Genomic DNA, 18,327 nt, shown 5'->3' on the forward strand with positions numbered 1-18,327 from the left:
ACCACCCCCAACCCCCAGCAGTACAGGGCACCCTCCACCAGGCCCCCACACATGTCCCCCTGCAACCCCACCCCCCAGCATCCAGGGGGAACCTCCACCAGGCCCCCACACACGACCCCTGCACCCCCACCCCCCAGCATCCAGGGGCACCCTCCACCAGGCACCCAAACATGTCCCTCTGCACCCCCACCCCCCAGCATCCAGGAGCACCCTCCACCAGGCCCCCACTCATGTCTCCCATCACCCCCACCCCCCAGCAGTGCAGGGCACCCTCCACCAGGCCCCCACACATGTCTCCCATCACCCCCACCCCCCAGCATCCAGGGGCACCCTCCACCAGGCCCCCACTCATGTCTCCCATCACCCCCACCCCCCAGCAGTGCAGGGGCAGCCTCCACCAGGCCCCCACTCATGTCTCCCACCACCCCCACCCCCCAGCATCCAGGGGCACCCTCCACCAGGCCCCGACTCATGTCTCCCACCACCCCCACCCTCCAGCATCCAGGGGCACCCTCCACCAGGCCCCCACTCATGTCTCCCATCACCCCCACCCCCCAGCAGTGCAGGGGCAGCCTCCACCAGGCCCCCACTCATGTCTCCCATCACCCACACCCCCAGCAGTGCAGGGGCAGCCTCCAAGAGGCCCCCACTCATGTCTCCCACCACCCCCACCCCCCAACATCCAGGGGCACCCTCCACCAGGCTCCCACTCATGTCCCCCTGCACTCCCACCCCCCAGCATCCAGGGGCACCCTCCACCAGGCCCCCACTCATGTCTCCCATCACCCCCACCCCCCAGCAGTGCAGGGGCAGCCTCCACCAGGCCCCCACTCATGTCTCCCATCACCCCCACCCCCCAGCAGTGCAGGGGCAGCCTCCACCAGGCCCCTACTCATGTCTCCCACCACCCCCACCCCCCAGCATCCAGGGGCACCCTCCACCATGTCCCCACTCATGTCTCCCACCACCCCCACCCCCCAGCATTCAGTGGCACCCTCAACCAGGCCCCCACTCATGTCTCCCACCACCCCCACCCCCCAGCAGTGCAGGGGTAGCCTCCACCAGGCCCCCACTCATGTCTCCTACCACCCCACCCCCCAGCATCCAGGGGCACCCTCCACCAGGCCCCCACACATGTCTCCCACCACCCCCAGCCGTGCGATTTGCCTGGGTATGTGTATTCCTGGGGTGCGCGGGTAGTCTCCCATGCGATACCATCAGGGTACGTGTATTATGGGTCCACGTGAACTTCCACACGCGATACCAGCAGGCTACATGTATTACGGGGTTCGTGGGAAGTTCCACACGCGATTGCCCTGGGTACGTGTATTTCGGGGTACGTGTGAAGTTTCACACGCGATTTTGCAGGGTACGTGTATTTCGATGTGCGCGTGAACTTCCACACGCGACTGGGCCTGTGAGAGTGGGGTACGTGTATTCCAGGGGTGGGCGGGAATATTTACTCGCGACTGGTCCTGGGAGAGCGTATTACGTGTATTCCTGGGGTGGGCGGGAAGATTCACACGTTCACCTACAACGCGCCGAAAAATAAATGGTCCAATCCTGAAACACGTATGCCAGCATGAAGCAGGCGTACGTTGACCCACGCAGCATAAAAGTATGCGCAAGCAACAAACAAGCTCAGACGCCAGGATGAATATACCGTTCCTAGCAGCACGGGCCGTGGGTTACCAAAGGAGGAGGAGGAGGATAGTGAGGGCCCGAATTTTCACTCCCAGAACCAGCCTTTTTGGGATGCCTGATGACCAGGTGTATGGGAGGTACAGGTTTCCACCACACATAATACTGGACCTGGTCAGTGAGTGGGAGGATGACCTCACATCACCCACCCTGTGCTCCCAAGCACTCAGCCCCCTGGAGAAGGTCCTCAATGTACTGCACTTCTTGGCCACAGGATCATTTCAGCGGACAAGTGCCATAGTGGGTTGGGTGTCACAGGCCACGCAGTCACGCTGCCTACACCAGGTCTTGAACCTCATCACTGCACGCCCATCAGTCCCTAGGCACATATACCTGCCCAGGACACCTGCAGAAAGGCAGGCTGCCGCCCTTGATTTCTACGGTGTGGCACAATTCCCCAAAGTGCTAGGTGCCATTGACTGCACCCATGTGGCACTACGTCCAGGGCATCTGAGCACATCTATAGGAACCGCAAACACTGGCATTCCATCAACGTGCAGGTAGTATGTAATGCCAAGGGAAACATCACCTCAGTATATGCCAACTATCCAGGGTCCACCCACGACAGCTTCATTTACCGAATGTTTACCCTAAGCCGGGACCTAGAAGCTGGGCGGCATAGCGATACATAGCTGCTTGGTGAGTATGAATGCCACTGCACATGCATGCATGTCAGATGCAGAGTTATGCCACTACCCCACTAATGATACCCATCACCGCCTCACCAGGGGACAGTGCCTACCCTCTGAGCACCCACATGATGACGCCAATTCGGAACCCCATCACGCCTCCCGAGGTAAGATACAACACAGCCCATATTGCCACCCGGGGCATAGTGGAGCGCACATTCTGAGTGCTCAAGTCACGCTTTCGCTCCCTTGACCGTTCTGGTGGGCAGCTGTTATATGCGCCCCCAGTAGTGTGCAGGATCATAGTGGCAGCATGTGTCCTGCACAATGTTGCAACACGCTGGGGCCTGGCTGTGGACATGGTGGTGCCCCCACATCCCCAACCACATGCACGCCCGCTGCGCATGGGAGGGGAAAGGGCACGGGGTGAGGCAGCCCGTACGCAGCTGGTGGCTAATTACTTCACATAGAAATCACACCCCTGTGGAGTGGACACAGCCCTGGCACATACCATCTGATAAGCAATGATGACTCGACCTGACAATTATGACGAACAAAGGGACAGTCAACTGTCAGAACCATAGCAGCCTGAGATTGTTCATGTGGAAGTGTCACAATGTGTGCATCCCTACCTACACAAACACCACCAATGCAGTGTCATCAAAAGACACACTTCCATGCTGCAGAAATGAATACCCACTTGCAAAATACTACATGAGAACAGTGCCATGTCACCCAACCCCTCCCCGGCACGGCCACACAACACACCATGGCATGTCATGCAATGTGAGAGCAAACAAATTAATCCCCACAACATGCCCCAAGTGTCACCAACTATAGTGTCCCTAATGGGCACATGGCCACACATGAAATGCTCACAGTAATGCAGGACCTACAACACACATTACCAAATACTTACCAAGAATACCAATCACCTACACAACCTCCAACCTACCTTAAACATGACATTACAGACTTAAAAAATTGGTAGCCTCACTACCTGATGATGCCAGCACTTCGAACACTTCCAAGTATACAGTGTTAGCGCCACGCAAGAGTGTAGGTGCACTGCTTACAACATGGACTCCAGTTCCAAGGTGGACCGCCTTGTGAAGACATGAGAAATGGACCTGCAAATTAGGAGGACTAGATGGATGCAGAGGCTCATATCAATACGCCATGCAGTGTACAATACAACAACAATATGCACTATGAATGTATACACAGTATTGACTACAGACTTCCCACACATCGAATGGGAGTCCAACGTCACCATGTACGTCAATGTCACTTGGGCACACCCTTTGCAAGCCCATGGAAACGGGAAGCAGGAGGGGTGTGTGTCACACAAACCCAAGCATCTGAACCAAATTCATGACAAGCCTGCATGTGTCCAGCCACAATACAGTGTATGCCCACGGGAGCCACACAAGGCAAAACACTGTCCAAAAAATAAAAATAAAAAAAAAAATAAAAAATCAAAAATGGCCATTAATGGGCCCAGGGGGTGGGGGAGGCCACCCAGGAGGTCCGAGGACAGGGTGCACACCAAAACCCACCTGTGAGGATCTTGTGAAAAAAAAAACACCTCCATGGGCTCATGGCCTACACGGCTACCCTATTGTGAGAGAATCACAGCTGTCGCTCTCCTCACCCTCTGCAGCTGCATCAGGAGGTGGTGGCACTATGGGAGGCAGCCCACGCAAAGCCCTAATCTGTTCCTCCATGGCAGAAAGCATGCGGTTGTGGTAGGTCTCGTTCTGGAGGATAATTGTGCGTAGGTCCCCATGCAACAACTCACGGGATGCCCGGACCTCCGCCCTAGTTGCCTGCATCTCAGCTGAGAGCGTACGTGTGAGACGCTCCAGCTGCTGTTCTGTCCTTCTGTTTGTTGAAGCCTCAAGCTCAACACGAGTCGTCCTGAGGTGAAGGAGTTCCACCCTCAGGGCTTCCCTGTGGCCCTGGGACTCTATGGAAATGGCTTCCCGCAGAGTAGCCAGTGCCGCCCGCCTGTCCCTGTCGGACACCAACATGTCCTCCCTGTGTGACTGGCAGATGGAGTCTGTTGCCTGCTGTAGTCGCTCCATCAGCCTTTCGGGGGGGACAATGGAAGTGGCCACCCTATCCATGGCCTGAGCCATCATCTCTGATGATGCTGCCTGTTGGGTTGCCATACCGTATATGGATTGCTCCCATGCGCTATTGCCAGGTGGCGTACGGCCACCACATCAGCGGGCACCACACCTGTCTGGGGCAAGGTGAACTGCGCCTTGCTGTGCCGGCACTGCCTGAGGCTGCAGGACTGCATTCCCCCTCTGATCTGCTGGCCCAGGAACAGGATCAGATGTTGCAGAGTGTGACCCTGCATCCGTAACCACCAAAGGCGTACCTGCCAACACTGACATCCCCATTGAGGGTTCTAACCCTGGTGCAAGTGGGTCGGACAGAACAGAATCCCTCCCAGGAACACTCACCTGCGACGGCACATAGGTCTCATCATCCGAATGGACACCTGAATACAGCTCGGGGGAGGTGCAGCCAGAGACACCCCTTGAGAGCACGACCTGCAGCAGTTGTGGGTTCTCACCACACCAAGTCCCTCACTGGTGGTCGGTCGGGCCTCAGACCCCTCCTGGGTCTGCACCATCTCCACAACCACAGCAGTATCAAGTGCGTCATCCCCTGCAAAGACATAAAAGAAAACAAATGGAAACAGGCATTAGCACTATGGCACACAATTAGGGCTGAGAGGCTACAGAAACAGTACTTGATTGACACATGTCCCACATGACTAAAACCCTCCCATGAATGCACCGTCACTGTGTGTGAAGGGTAGGCAGATGGCACACATTGATGACACCAATATGGAAGATGAACACATTTGCTGCATGCTGCCTAGCAGTGGCATCACACATTGGCCAGTGATTGGCAGGTCAAATACACATGCCATCACACAGATGGCATGTACCCTAGCCATAAATTGAAGAGGGAGAGGAGGGCACTAATTGTTCATTCAGTCCAGTTTGCTCATGAAATTGATTTTTTCATTGAAATGGTTCAAATGTTTAACCTGGAGCTGCCAGTCCAAAATGGTCCTATAGCACAGGGACATGTCTAAACAAATCATGTCCAGGAAACAAAGCCAGTCCACTGTACCATAGCCAAGTCAGACATGTGGCAATAGGACTGAGAAATGCCGAGTAAAAGTGGTGGTATGCAAACAATCTGCCTGAATAAACATAGGAAAATAAGCAACAATGTTGTGGCAAGATGACACTTCAAGGGCAACTGGCGTGGTGTTGGGCTGGATGTCTAATGTTGGCAGAAGGGATACTGCTATACCCAAATGCTGGTGCGCAGAATGTATTGGATGAGGCACATGGGTGACCCAAACCACTCAGGCACACACACCCTCACCTGGCAACCAAACAGAAGCCCTCCCACACACACCAGTTCCCCACGCCTTGGATCTGTTCCTCCGTGACGTAGGTCCCAGCAACCTGCTCATCTGGAGTGAGTTCTATGGGCCTCATTAGGACCCTGGCGGAGAGGGTGTTACGCCAGCGTAGTGCATGGCGTACCTCTCCGCCATACTACGAGTTCCCGTAGCGCCATGGAGGTTTTCTCCGCCTGGTTTTACCAGCCGGAGAAAACCATGGCGCTACGGGACCTCGTTGTTAATTACGCCACCGTATTTTACGGTGGCGTAATTAACTCCTTCCCCACTCCCATTATACCCTATGGGGCAAAAATGGGAATGGGGAAGGGCAGAATGGGGATTGGGGATTTACCGCTCCGCCGAGGTCGGAATGGGGCGGTAAATCCGCCAACCCCCATGGCGCTATCGGCGGCTTTCCGCCATGCTTCGCGGTGCATTTAGCACCGCGAAGTCCGCCTGGGTCGTAATGAGGCCCTATGTCCTCTGCTGGAGACCCACCTCCAGTCACTAGAGTTGTGGCATGACTTGAGGCCAGCTTATTCTTTGCCCTGCGCTTCAGGTCATTCCAGCGCTTGTAGCATTCTGTAGCTGTGCGCCTCACGATTCCAAGGGCACTTATGATGTCCGCGATGGTCTGCCAGTGTGCCTGACGTTGTGCAGGTGTGGTCTTGGATCCTGCAACAATCACCATTTCGCGGTCATGTGCGGACACATACTCTACAAGTGCATTCAGTTCGGCCTCATTGAAGCTGGGCTTCCTTAACGGGCCGGACTGTGTAGCCGTGTCTGGGGCATCAGCCTCTACTGGACGAGCACTCTTCCTCTTCCGCTTGGAAGGTGGTGGGGATCCTGAGTGTCCTACGCCGCTCTGGACACTAGGGGCAGGAGCCCCGGTGGACTCTGTACTAGGAGTGTGGGATTGCACACTCAGCATGGGAGTTGGCGCAGGCATTAGCTCAAGTGTGATGGTGTCAGGGGGAATGTCAGCATGATGGACTTGGACCGACACTGTCCTGGCTGGGTGTGTGAGAGGTGGGGTGGATGGAGCCGCAGCTGCCCCTGCAGCCTCCCCAGACTGCCTACGCGGGGCAGCAGATGACCTAGCTGCCCCTGATCCACGTGGCCTGATGACACCAACGTGCACCGGCGCACGTGGCCTAGTCCTGCTGACCTGGAAGTCAGCCATGGAGTCACCCTGTGCCAGGTCTGGTTCCACAGTGGGCTGGTCCAACAAGGGCTGAGCATGGATGGTGTCAGCCACGTTACCCTCAACCAGGGGGGGGGCATGGGTGTCCCTGACTGGGATACATAAACAGCCCCAAGAGTGCAAGGGATGGACTTGGACCGACACTGTCCTGGCTGGGTGTGTGAGAGGTGGGGTGGATGGAGCCGCAGCTGCCCCTGCAGCCTCCCCAGACAGCCTACGCGGGGCAGCAGATGACCTAGCTGCCCCTGATCCACGTGGCCTGATGACACCAACGTGCACCGGCGCACGTGGATATGCTGACCTGGAAGTCAGCCATGGAGTCACCCTGTGCCAGGTCTGGTTCCACAGTGGGCTGGTCCAACAAGGGCTGAGCATGGATGGTGTCAGCCACGTTACCCTCAACCAGAGGGGGGGGCATGGGTGTCCCTGACTGGGATACATAAACAGCCCCAAGAGTGCAAGGGTTGTCAGGGGGGCAGGGCAGGTGTGCAACTGGTGAGGAGGGGACCTGGGCCGAGAACAGAAGGTAGTCAGGTGAGCAGCAAACTTTCTGTTTCAGTCTGGAGTTCAGCGGGGGAAAGGAGGAGAGAAAGCGGAAGCAAAGAGGAAGGTCTTGAGGTGCTTCCGGAACCGGAGATGGTTCTCAATTTTCAGAGAGACAGGGAGGCTTTTCCATAGGGAGGCCACAGAAGAAAAAAGAGATCTACCACTAACTCGTTGCTTGGAGAAGTGAATGACTCTGAGGGAGTTGGAGGAAGATGAGTGAAGAGCTCGAGAAGGAAGATAGTTAGGAAGAGAGAGTTGAAGGTATTAGACACCACGCCCCAGAAGGCGCTATGGACAATGCAGAGGATTTTGAACTTAATCCTCGTCGCCACTGGGAGCCAGTGAAGAGATTTCAGTGCTGGAGAGATACAATCCCTGGGTTTAAGGACAAAGACAAGTCTTGTAGTGCTGTTGTGGATGATTTGCAGAGGGCAGAGAGTAGAGGCAGACTGATTTAGAAAGAGGCTGCAGCAGTAGTCCAGCCTTGAGAGAACCAGAGCTCCGAAGACAGTGAGCTTCTGGGGGAAGGAGAGGAAAGGAAGAATACCTTTGAGGAGGTGCAGCTGGTAGTGTGACTTCTTAGAGACGTCAGAGATGTGATGAGAGAAGGAGAGTGTGGAGTCGAAAGATGACCCTGAGGATTTTAGCCTCACAGGTAGGAGCAGGAAGAGTGCCAAGAGAAGCTGGCCAGACAGTGACAAGAATGGAGGGAGTGGGTGTTGCCGATGAGGAGGATCTCAGTCTTACTGGCATTAAGGCAGAGATCATTGGCGGCAAACCACTCCTGTATAGCAGACAGACAGTCAGAGATGAAAGAAGGAGAAGAGGTGGCTGAAGGGAGCCTGAAAATGAGCTGAGCGTCATCCGCGTAGCACTGAAAGTTGGGGCAGAGAGCGGCAATGTGGTGGGCAAGAAGTGCCAGGTATTGTTTGAACAGCCAGGGAGAGAGGTAAGACCCCTGGGGAACACCACGGGTTGAGATGGAGGAGATGAAGGACCCAATTTGGACCTTGGAGGGTCGATCGGAGAGGAAGGAGGTCAGCCAAGCCAGGGCCTGATCGGTGATACCCAGGTTATCACGGAGACGGTTGAGCAGGATGGCATAGCTGACCGTGTCAAAGGCAGAAAAGAGATCAAGTAAGATGAGGACACAGGGGGTGTTGGAATCAAGGTTGGAAAGAAGGTCTTCACGGATGTTTAGGAGACCAGTTTCCATGCTTCTGTCTGCTTTGAAGACAGACTGATGGTCATGAACACAACCAACAGATTCAGTGTGAGGATTAAGCTGTGAGATGGCCAGCTTTTCCAGGAGTTTACCCAGGGAAGGGGTGATAGTTAGCCGGGCAGGAAGGGATGACAGAGGGTTTCTTAAGAAGAGGGTGCACAATGGAGTGCTTCAGGGGGAAGGGAAGTCTCCAGTGGCAAAGGAGTTGTTGCATAAGTCGCCCAGAGCAGGAGCCAGGGTGTCAATGCGGTCCTTAATGGTTTTGGAGGAACAGAGGTGAACCTGTTTTGACAAGACTTGCATAGATCAGACTTGTCTAGAAACCTTTTCAGGGGAGAACATGTGAAAGGCAGAGAAGGAGGGAGGAGAGGTGGCTGAAGAAGGGTCAGAGGGCGAGCAGGGAGTAGGGGGATAAGGGGGAGAGGAGGAGAAAGATGAAATGAAAAACCAGAGCCGGGCAAAGGGCCGGGGAGGGAACAGGAGAGATATAATAGACTGCAGCAGGATTGGCCAGTTCCTTGCAGATTTGAAAGAGTTCAGCCAAGTTGTTAGATGCAGCCAAGACGCAGGCTTGGATGTGAGCTCTCTTCTTGGTGCGGACAGAGAGGTATGACCTTTGGAGTAGGCAGCAAGCAAATTTGTCAGAGGATGTACCAGAAGCACGCCATTCCCTCTCAGCCACCCTGCACTTGCATTTCAGGCTTCAGGTGGATCCTCATGACAGGAATATAGAGAGTAGCAGATATTGCAGAGTGGAGCATGGAAAGGGCTGTGTCAGGGTGTGAGTCAGCCAAAGATGGAGGGGGGAGAAAGTGGCAGTGAAAGACTCAACTGACACACGCTTCATGGGTCGGATAACCGAGAAGGTGGGTGGCAGTGTTGGAGGTGGTTTGGCCTGAGGGGTAGAGAGGGTGAGGTGGGAGGAAAGGAGAAAGTGATCACTCCAGGACAGAGGAGTTATGAGAGGGATAGAAAGGGAAAGGTCTGAAGAGATCAGAACATCTATAGTGTGACCTGCAGAGTGATTCAGGCCAGAGGGGAGAATAGAGAGAGAGAGAGGTTGCAAAAGAGTCCAGAGGAAGGACAGGGAGCATCCAGGTGGATGTTAAAGTCTCCAAGAAGTAGGAGTTGAGTGGTCGAGACCAGGAGGGAAGAGGAGAGGTCAGCCCACTTTGAAAAAAAGAAGGATATCTGACCGAGTGGCCAATAGATGGTAGCCACAGTAAGGTAATGGCCAGGAGAGAGAGAGAGCCTGCAGATGAGGCATTCGAAAAAGCAGTAGGCCTGCGTTGGAATGACAGAGGCAGGGATCAGGGAATATCAGGGCCACACCCCCTCTGGAACTGTTGAAGCTGGGTGTTGAGAGGATCTTGTAGCCATCAGGGAGGACATTGTCAAAGCTCATGACAGAGCTGGCCAAGAACCATGTCTTGCTGAGACAAAGGACATCAAGATCAAGTTCTTCTAGGATATGGCAGATGTAAGAGGAGTCTTTGACAGCAGAGCGAGAGTTCAGAGTGGCAAAATGGAAAAGGTTGCAATCCTTCAAAGACTTCCGGAGAGGGGCACAAATCAGAGGTACGCCCTGCGGTGATGTAGAAGGAACCTGAGGGGGTGCAGAAGAGGAGGAAGAAGAGGGCAAGGTAGCCAAGGAAGAGACAGCAGGGGAGGCAAGGAAGCCAGGGGGGGAAGAGATGGGACAGCAGGAGAGGAAAGGAAGGGGAAGAGGCGTGGGAAGCATCTATCAAAGAGGAGAAGGTCGGCCTGAGTGCCTTGGACCAAGATGGTACCATTCATGTAGACATTAATGATGACCTTAGAGGAGTGGAAGGAGCCCAGGAGAGCCTCCCACTGGGTGTCACCATTAATGGGAGAAGAAGAGAAAGGAGAAAGCACAGAGACTATATGAATAGTCCATAGGTCTGGTGAGGGAACAACAAAAAGGATGTCGGTGAGGGTTTTCCTAGAAAAACCACTGGTATAGGTATCAGCGATAGGAGGGCTTGGGTTGGAGACCACAATGTCCTTTTTAAACTTCTTCCTACCAGATGTAGTGAGGAGGGCCGGATAGTCAATAGAAAAGCTTTTAGAAAAGATAGGAGAGACAGAGAGCACCATAGAGTAGGTAGAGCAGAGAAGAGGAAGGGAGTGGGTGGTGGAGGGGGGAAACACTATGGAAGGACACAAGCATAAGCGATGGAGAAAGATGAGACAATAGTAGACAATTGGACAAGACGACAGGAGCTTAGCTAATGGTAGAAAGTTTACTAGATGAATGCTTTGCTAGGAGGCAAAAGCCTCAGGATGGTGCTATTTCACAATGCAATTTAAATAACGGAGGAAAAACACACCTAAGTGTGGGAGTCCTGTAAGTGGGGAAAAGGACTTGGTTTCACAATTCAATTTTAAACACTTTCCCAATGCAATTTAAATAACAGAGAAAACACACCTAAGTCTGAGAGTCCTGTAAGTGGGGAAAATGCCTAGGTTTCACAATTCAATTTTAAACACTTTCACAATGCATTTAAGTCTGAGAGTCAGACATGTGGCCAGATATGTGGCCAGGTTTTCAGAATAGAGTGAGGCTCTATTCCTAACCCAGGCTGCTCCTACCTTACGAAGTCTCTGCTGGTTGACGGCTGGCTGCTGGCTTCCCCTGCTGACACCTGCCGACACTGTAGGGAGCCGCCTCTCTAGGAGCCGCCCTTTGCCTTTGGCCCTTAGCCGCAAGGGCTGCCGGGCAGAGGGCTCCTGGGCAGAGGGCTGCCCTGGGGTGGTCAGTTAAAAGCAACGATCAGCCAATGAGGGGTGGAGGGAATGCTGTGAGGTGGGAGAAGGGAGGGAGAGGAAGGAGACGGGCAGAAGGAAACAGAAACAGGAACACTGCACGTGGTGTATGGGGGGGCTCAAGTTAACAACTAAGCCACCAGATCACAGCCCAGGAGAGTCCAGAAACACAACCACTCACCTTGGCAGGCCAAGGCACAAGAGCCACGCACCAGTGATGCTGGCAAAAGGACCCAGCAAGGCAGGGACAAACAAACCAATCATGGATGGAAGAAGGGCTGGGAGGCGGGAGGAGGGAGGACGAGGAAGGAGATGGGCAGAGGGAAACAGAAACAGGAAAGCTGCACGCGAAGCCTATATATTTGGATACATAAACCTGCGGGATCAAGGGTGCGGGAGTTGCTAACTCCTTCTCCACGAACAGCCTTATAAGCCCAGGAGGGCCACTGTACTTGCGGTGGAAGCCATGTCCCCAGCCTTCAAACACTGTGCGGCTCACCTGCAGGGCTGAAGCCTATGGGATCAAAGGTGCGGGAGTTGCAATCCCGCTGGGAGTTCCGCAACAGCAGGGGTGGGCCGTGCCTTAATCTGCAGTGTTGCCTTGGGTGCCTGGCAGCCGATACCAGTGCAGAGAACTGTCAGATAGAGTGGCAAGCTCAAACACATTGTGGAAGCTGGGAGTTGGGGGTGGTGAGTTGAGAAAAGAGGATTGTGACTGTGTCTCTGACCCTGTTATCCTACTGATCCATGTTCTCTTCCCCCAGAGACAATGCCCAGGGAATCAGTCATCCGTTTGACTTTTGTGGTACTCTTTGTTTCCATTGATAATGGTTAAAAGGAAAGCCGAGAGCGAAGTCCCTGTGGGAGGCAGGCAATGAAAAATCTCAAGACTATTCAGACCTATTGGAGATGTTAACATTTTGATTACAGAGAACAAGGACTTTCTCTCAGATCTTGATGGCATTGATGCAGGGCATCTTTTTGTACCACGTGGCACCGGACCAAACCATATACCACTTAATGAGTTGACATCTGTAGTAAATGATCCCCCTATGGCTCACTTGAATATGAAATCTAATTATGTGGTTTTGGCTGGCAATGAGGATCTTATATCATTTTGTAATAGCGATGAGCTCACTCTTAAGTCCAGTAAACCGTGTAAATGGCCAGGCCTCCATATTACCAAAGAAGATTTCTTGAGCCATTTTGAAACCATGCTTAAACCTGGCCAGATCGGAAGTAGACATTTTCATTTGTTATTCCAGGTGATCTTGTGGAGAGATGGTCTACTGATCCCATTATCATTGACCTACCTCCGGGACATAATCCCCGTTCTCCTTTGATTTGAACAGGCAATTCTGGAAATACCACCAAAGCAGCCCCAATTCTGAAATCCCCTGGGCAAGCCATTTTGCTAGCACTATCTATTACTCTGCCCCTAGAGGTGGCATGCCAGCTCCATACTTGCTCTTCTTGACATTTACTGGTGTTGCCATCACCCTCCTTGACCAATCGTTTCACGCCCATTTCTGATGAGAATTCTGCCATAGTTTCACCGCTTAACCCCCTGCCCGACCTGGAAGTAGGTTGCCAATGGAAAACAATAAGCCGAAAGACAAGGGGCAAAGGTGAGGGCATCCTCAGTGGAAAGTAGACATTTTATGGGGGGACCTACAGAGGCTGTAAAGAAAGCAGGCGAGTCACACTTAGGATCTAATGAGTTCCAACATGAAGTAGGAGATCGGAGGATGGCACATGGGCAACACGCTGGTCTTGAAAGCAAGACCATGCAGAGCAAAAGAGGTTCAAATCCCATGTCCGTGCTTAGAAACTAACCTCAGGTACAGTGTTAAAATGGATTTCTGAACTCTGTTCTGGAGGGGCAGAGGTTCAGAAGGCCAGCCTAGCTTCTTGGAACAGGGTAACCTCTGGACAAGCCAGACCAATCAGGGTAGGGGGGGCGGCGGTCAAGACTAGTTCTCAAGAGGGGTGAGGGTGACTGAAAGCCCGCAATGAGCACACAAAGCAAGGACGCTTACAAATTACTCCAGACAGGTGTTATATTAAAAATATAGACACATTTATTACAAGGCCTTTGTAACATCGACCATAGTAAAGAATCACGGTAAAACTCCAATAAACCAACACATCACAAGCAATACAATATATATACAAGACCAAGGGGTCTAAAGAGTTAGAAGCACGAAATATGCAGACCACCTTGATGGGAAGGAAAACAGGCAGTGCAATTAATCGTTAGACCCAGTTCGACATCAGAGGCCACCTAACTAGAAGCAAGTCCGAGCCCTACGAAGAGTGGAGCCTTGTGCTCAAAAGTACCTGCACATGCGGGTGCCAATGGGCAAAGGAGAGTCTCTTCAGGGAAATCAGGCAGTTCAGAGAGGTGAACAAAACGATGAAGAACAGTTCCCCGCGACTCAAGCGCGGCCTCCACTTGTGGGCAGAAGCAGGGCGCGAGTGCGGAAAAGGGTTGCTGTTTACGACAGCGAACGAAAGCCACAGGCTCCTGCGGGAGGGCGACCGGTTAGGATATTGACTACTCACCGGTCCCCGATGCAGGTAGACCCAGGCTTCTCCGGTTCAGTTTCAGTACTGGCAGGTTCAGATGCGATCAGCAGTATGTCTCAACGCTGTGTAGATTCCGCGACAGCAGGAGTCAGGGTCGAGGGTGTCCCAAATGCAGCGAACACGCACAGGATTGTTACCACAGCAGGGCAACTCGGCAACCGCAGGTATTCCGGTCCCAAAGCACACGTCTCACTTCAGACCTGGGAATGCCAAGTGTACGATCGTGTGAGAATGCGAGGACACGGGATTAGCAGTAAGCCAGACGGCGGTGACAGAGCAAGGTTCCTGTGTAGGCTGGTCAGTCCACTGGATGGCCCAGGGGAGTCCAGAAACACACAAAACACTCACACCATATGTGGATCTATCACGGACCAGGCATTCAAGACACTCTAGACTCTCTGGCACCCAGGATGTGTATTGGGAACAGACATCCCAGCCCACATCCTGGAGGCACACACAAGGCATGCAGAAGCCTGCGAAAGCGTTGTGTTTCTCGGGAAAGTGCATGACCAAATAAGGACTACCCCGGGTCGGCTCGACCCGGGGGAAGGTGAAGGGGCAAGACGGTCAGCAGACAGGACAAAGAACCTCGTGGCATGGCCATTTTGGAGGCCAGGCCACCCATTTGGGCCAAACGCGGGAAGCACGGTTAACATGGCAAAAAGGGGTTCAAAACACAAAGAAATGATAGCTGCCACCAGTTCCGTCCGTGACACACTTGAACATTACATGATAAGTCCAGCAAGAGTTTATAGGGCCATTGGAATGACTAGAGACCCAAGAGCGTGGTAATGTAAGCTACGGTGCACTTTTGTTTCATGTTGCTCAAAAGTTGCAACATGAGGAAAGGACTAAGGGAAACAAAGTCTCCCGGTACTGACTGTCTTAAGGGCATATCAGTTGCCCCATAAGAATGGAGCGAAAGCCCAGAGGAGTGCGGCGGAAGGCTGCGCTTCTCTGGCAAAGTCTAGATTAGGGTGTAAAACAACAGCAAAAAGTTTGGGGTTTGCCACATGGAAGGAAAATTACCTACAATTATGAAATCTTTCCTAACATACAGTATTAGGCGCATTATAAAAAAAACTATGAAATAAATAGGAACTCAGAAAAGTCTTTTGGATATGGATCCCGATGACCTTGGTAGGAATGAAAGCAAATGATGCACCATGACCATTTTGAAAATAGAGAGGTCTCTTGTGGATTTGAAAGAATCTATTGCTCACATGTCAAACACCTGGATGGGAGACATATTGGGGGTAATTATTTATCGGCAGGAGGTAGCCATGCCGATAAATACCAGAGTCATGAATTTACCAGCAATGGAGACTTACCAGGGCAATACAGCCCTGGCGCACCCGGTAAATCCCCATTGACATATGCCAGTAATTATTACTCCCCATTCCCATCAGACCTGGTGAACTCGGAGTTTGCTGGTCCGTTAACAGCTATGTCCGTAGATTACTGGCACCCTTGTTGCCAGAGCAGCAAACTTGTAATGAGGCCCATTGGATGAAATGAAGACAATCAAGGAAAGGGTCGACTCAATAACTAAATCAACGAAGGACCCAGCACAAACATTATCTAAGACATCTAGTCCATGCCTAGGAGCTGTCAATTCTCCTGGAGGCAACAATGTGCTTGCTCCGAGTTCGATCACCCCCATTGCACACAGGGAGTTAGCAAACCCGGGAAGAGCGTCCACCGTAAATATTTATGGTGGCATGGAGTTAACTCTACCATGCCCATTGGGAGAGGCCTGTAACCAGAGGGCATACCTCTCCAGCAGTCTGACTTTCCCAGTAATGGGCCCTAACACTTTGCCTTTGACCGCGAGGGTATGTACAGCCACCAACCGCAGTAACAATAGGATTTAACCTAGCTTTGTGGCAGGCAATTTTAGACCTTCAGTGATTATGATAATTGTGCCCATGAAGAATAAATGACCCATTGGATTTGTCACATTAAGGTGTGCCTATCAGCTATAAGTGACAACATTTTTCATTGCGCTAGAGTCTCCTCTCCTGGAGCTACTACGGATTATGTACAGGTTTTCCTCTCTTCATGGCTGTTGGTTGAGAGTTTGTTTAGCATTCATCGCAGATCCCTTTCCTCCAGATGAGCCCTCATGGTCAATGGGTTAACAATAGGAAGCAGGCTCCATGTACCTGGTACCATCAGGTGTAGTAACAGCTGGGGGCTTTGTTAATAGTGGAAGGGCCTAAAATCCCCTAGATTTGTAAGACATTGATTGACTGGTGGAGGTGGGCAACTGTAAGGTCAGTGCAATAGGCACCTTTAAGATATTGGACCTCATTACGATCTTGGCGGTAGCCATGCCGCCAAAATTGGGTCCGGGTCCGGGTTCCCAGAATGGGGAATTACTGGGCCATTCCGAGTTCGGAAGTCCCGGTAATTCCTCCCTCCAGGAACACGGGCCCAGACCTTCCCATTCCCATTTCAGCCCCCATAGGGCTGAATGGGAATGGGGGAGGGAGCAAACAATGGGCCAATTACAAGCGGCCCGTTGTTTGCTCCCTCTTCCCCTCGTGGGACCCGGTAAGCATGTCTGGTTTGACCAGGCGTTACTTACAGGGTCCCGCGAGGGGAGCTTGTAATGAGGCGGAGCGGGTTTAATGGGCCCGCCTGCTTTAGCGGTTCCCGTTAACTTGTTCCGCCTCACTTGTAATGAGGCCCATTGTCGTGGAACATAGTGGGGAACAATCGACTATAAGATGTACCTGACTGATTTGATTATATGCACAAATTTCACATTGCAATGCGGCAGTGTACATGGGCAGTTGATCACCCCCCTTCCAGGGCTATCAGACCTTTGCAATCCCAGCAACCAAGGTATGAAGGGACGCCCTAGTGGCAGCCAATTGGTACGGTTTGATACCTCAGTGGATTGGAGGATTAAGCAAATCCCACTAGGATTTACCCAGACTTGCCAGCATTACTGATCTGGTTTGGAGACGAAGAAACACTTTTGACTTAATAATATCTACAATAGACCCTCAGCAATGTGGAAAACTGCAACCCTGGCTCACCTGGAGGAACATATGTCCTCAAGTTGTCTCTCAGTCGCTACCAATATTTATACAGTGGCAGTTGGGGATTTTAATCTTCAGATGAACCACTCAAGAAACTATCAGAACTATGTGATGATCAGGACCAGGCATGGGATATTCCAGCTTTGATAGCTGGATGTCCGATGAGACATCATCAGGCACTGGAATCTGCATGTATGGTCTCTAAATTGAATATGAGTGCTTGTAACATCAGATTTTCAAGTGATGAACCAGCAAAAATGACGTTTAAGAACCACAAGGAGAGCTCACTTCATCGACTACATTCTAATTTCCGGACCAAATTGGGCCAGAGTGTTTGAGTTTGAGGTTGTCGATAGGTGTGAAAGTGACCATTTGCCACTTATCGCCAGCTTCATTGGGAATTGTACCCACCAGGCCAACCATTTAGTTCCATTGAATTCACAATCAGTGGAAATTGGTGACCATGCACGGAAATCAGTGAAGTGGTCCAATCTAATGAGACAAAGCCCAAAGTTTATATATCTATTCTTATAAACAGTGAAGTTATCTGTAATTAATCTATGGACAATGCACACATTCTAAATGAATATGAGTTCCTAACTACGAATCAGATCTCTTGCATTTCGGCCCAAGTTAAGAAAATAAAAAGAAGTAGTGATAAAAAGACCAGGCTGGTATGACAGGGCTTGCCACATTGCAAAAGGCAAAATTGTAGAATGCACTAAATCAACTTTGGGGATTGATAAACCTAAACATTGTGCAGTCCACCTGGAATACAAGTCTTTGCCTTTAAAAAAAAGAGAGTTTGTCATAGGGAAATTGTTTGCTCTCTTAGAGGCCCTACATACAGGGGATAGTGTACTATTTTAGAAATTGGTATCAATGTTGTATCAGCGAGGGGGAGTGGTGGCTGCTTTTCAAACCTTTATCAGGTATCCCATGCATGGCAGATTATTCATTGCACTTCCCTTACCTCTGTTGGTAACACGCTCACTGTGTCCATTGAGGGAGTGGTTGTTGTGGTAAATTCATTCAAGAGTGGAAAGTTTGCAGGCCCCAACCTCATTCCTACATTCCCATTGATCTGTTAAAGTAAGAGCTGTCGATATGGGCACTGGTTCCCGCTTGGGTGTACACCACAGTCCTGTCCAGAG

Source organism: Ambystoma mexicanum, chromosome 5p (assembly GCF_040938575.1).
Source record: "Ambystoma mexicanum isolate Mex_15411 chromosome 5p, UKY_AmexF1_1, whole genome shotgun sequence".
In the NCBI taxonomy this organism is placed as follows: Eukaryota; Metazoa; Chordata; class Amphibia; order Caudata; family Ambystomatidae; genus Ambystoma; species Ambystoma mexicanum.